The sequence below is a fragment of the Pteropus medius genome, unplaced genomic scaffold, assembly GCF_902729225.1.
Source record: "Pteropus medius unplaced genomic scaffold, Ma_sr-lr_union100, whole genome shotgun sequence".
NCBI classification, from domain to species: Eukaryota; Metazoa; Chordata; class Mammalia; order Chiroptera; family Pteropodidae; genus Pteropus; species Pteropus medius.
In genome coordinates this window covers 3935442-3938798 of record NW_024340698.1, presented here as the reverse complement: position 1 = coordinate 3938798, position 3357 = coordinate 3935442, and positions in this window count along the sequence as shown.

Here is a 3357-nt window from a genome sequence, read left to right as displayed (position 1 = left end):
CCAAAACAATCTACAGATTCAATGCAATCATTATCAAAATACCAATGGCATTTTTCAGAGAGCTAGAACAAATAATTCTAAAATTTGTATGGAGCCATAAAAAAACCCAAATAACCATAGCAATCTTGAGAAAGAAGAATAAAGTTGGAGGTATCACTCTACCTGATATCAAACTATACTACAAGGCTACAGTAATCAAAACAGCATGGTACTGGCATAAAAACAGACACATTGATCAATGAAACAGAATAGAGAGCCCAGAAATAAACCCACGCCTATACACTCCCTTAATATATGACAAAGGAGATAAGAATATACAATGGGGTAAAGACAGTCTCTTCAATAAATAGTGTTGGGAAAATTGGACAGATACATGCAAAAAAAAAAGAAGCTGGACCATCTTCTCACACAAGAATAGACTCAAAATGGATTAGAGACTTAAATGTAAGACCCAAAACCATAAAAATTCTAGAAGAAAACATAGGCAGTAAACTCTTTGATATTACTAACAGGAATTACTTTTCAGATATATCTCCTCAGGCAAGGGAAACAAAAGAAAAAATAAACAAATGGACTACATCAAACTAAAAAGTTTCTGCACAGCAAAGGAAATCATCCACAAAACAAAAAGACAACTGACTGTTTGTGAGAAGATATTCGCTAATAATACATCTGATAAGGGATTTATATCCAAAATTTATAAAAAACTTATACAACTCAACAACAAAAAAACAAACAATCTAATTTAAAAATGGGCAGAAGGGGATGGCTCCATAGTGTAGTGGTTACCACTTCTGCTTTATATGCAGAAGGTCCTGGGTTCGCGCCCCAGGTAAAGCCATGGACCATACCCAGGGTGTGCCAGGCCCCAGGTGCGCCAGGCCCCCTGAGTGGGCAAGGGGTGCTAGGTTCCAGGGGCACTAGGCCCTGGGTGTGCCTGACTCCGGGTGCATGCTGTGAATGTGTGAGAAAAGACGCCTCACCCTCAGAGATCCAGTTCTTAAGGGGAAATGGCAACATCCATAGGTCAGGGGTGGAAGTGGGGAGGAATTAAAGAGGGGGAAATATGGGCAGAAGATCTGAACAGGTACTTTCCAAAGAGGAAATAGAGATGGCTAACAGACATGTGAAAAGATGCTCAAGGTCGCTAACGATCAGAAAAATGCAAATTAAAACCACTATGAAATATCACCTCACACCTATTAGAATGGCTATCATCGATAAATCAAAAAACAAGTGTTGGCGAGGATACAGAGAAAAGGGAACCCTCATACATTGTTGGTGGGATTGCAAATTGGTACAGCCACTATGGAAAACAGTCTGGAGGCTTCTTAAAAATTAAAAATGAATATATCTTTTGACCCAGCAATTGCACTTCTGGGTATTTATCCAAAGAAAACCAAAACAATAATTCATAAAGATCTATGCACTCCAATATTCACGGCAGCACAATTTCCAATAGCCAAGATATGGAAGCAACCTAAATGCCCATCGACAGATGATTAGATAAAGAAATTATGGTTCATATATACTTTGGAATATTACTCAGTCATTAAATAAAATGAAATCCTACCATTTACAATGACATAGATGGACCTAGAGGTTATTATGCTGAGTGAAATAAGTCAGGCAGAGAAAGATAAACACCATATGATTTCACTTATATGCATTACCCCAGGAACAAAAAGAATAAACTAATCAAAAACAGACTCACAATTATAGTGGACAATTTGGTGACGGACAGAGGAGAGGTGGGTTGGGGGGCTGGGAGAATAGGGTGAAGGGTTAAAGAAGTACAAATAAGTAGTTAATAGTTGGGCACGGGGATGGGGAGCACAGCAGAGGGAATGCAGTTAGCATTAATATGATAGCTAGTTGGAGAGCCAAGGGAGGGAGGGAGCAATTGGGGAATCATTTTATGAACATTATAGATGTCTAACCAATGTACTGAATACTTGAAATCAATTTAAATAAATATTTTTTAAATTAAAAAATAGATAAAATATTTGAAATCATATCTCTTATAAGGATTTAATTTGCAGGATACGTAAAGATCTCTTACAACTCAATGACAAAAAGAAATAAAATTAAATGAGCAAAAGACTTCAATAGAGATTTTATTAAATATATAGAAATGATCATTAAGCACACAAAAGATGCTCAACATCATTAAAACTACAGTAATATATCACATCACACAAACTTGTATGGTGATAATTAAAAAAAGAAGATAACAAGTGTTAGCAACACTGTGGAGAAACTGGAAATTTCATTCATTCCTGGTAAGAATGTAAAATGCTGCAGCCACTTTAGAAAAGTTTTGTGCTTCCTTAAAATGTTAAGCATGGAGTTAAAATATAACCCAGCATTTTCCCTCCTAGGTATACACCCCAAAATAATTGAAAACAAGTATTCCAACATATCCTTATACAGAAATGCTCATAGCAGCACTATTCGCAATAGCCAAAAGGTGGAAACAACCTAACTGTTCATCACCTAATGAATGAATAAACAAAAGTAATATATCTATAAGATGAATATTATTCATCCATACAAAGTATTGAAGTACTGATATATTTGTGATGATTAATTTTCTTTGTCAACTTGACTGGATCATGGAGTGTCCAAATATTTGGTTAAACACTATTTCTGGGTGCATCTCTGAAGGTGTTTCCAAATGAGATTAGCATCTGTACCAGTAGACTGAGTAAAGCAGATTTCTCTCCCCAATGTGAATGGGCATCATCCAATCTATTGAGGGTCTGAATAGAACTGAAAAATGGAGGAAGGGAGAATTTGCTTTTCTCAGCCTGACTATTTGAGTTGGGACATCAGTCTTCTCCTGCACTTGGACTGGGACTTACACCATACGTTTCCGTGGTTTTCAGGCCTTTAGACTTAGACTGAATTATACCATCAGCTTTCCTGTGTCTCCATTGGAGACAGACAATCATGAGACTTCTCTGTAGGGAGCTAAAGCTCCCAAAATTCAAAAGAGCGCATGGATTATCTCGGGAGGCCTGCTTGCATAAAAAAGGGAAAAGGCTGGTTCTGTGGAATTCCAGGAAGAAGAAGATTAAGTATAGACAAAGGGAGTGTCAAAGGGAGTGTCAAAAGGGAGTGTCAAAGGAAGTGTCAATTGTACCTCGATCTTCAGGATGTTACTTTAATTATGTTATCTTAGGATACACAAAGGAACAGATTATGTATAAAAAGGAGCATTAGAAATAAACTCGGAGAGACGGTTGTGAGATCTGTTCTCCCTCCTGCACCCTGTCTGTCTTCTCTCTTTTCTCAGTCCCAGCTCCCCCATTCAGGTACCTGGTTTTACTTGGTCGGCTGGTTTCCGACACTTCT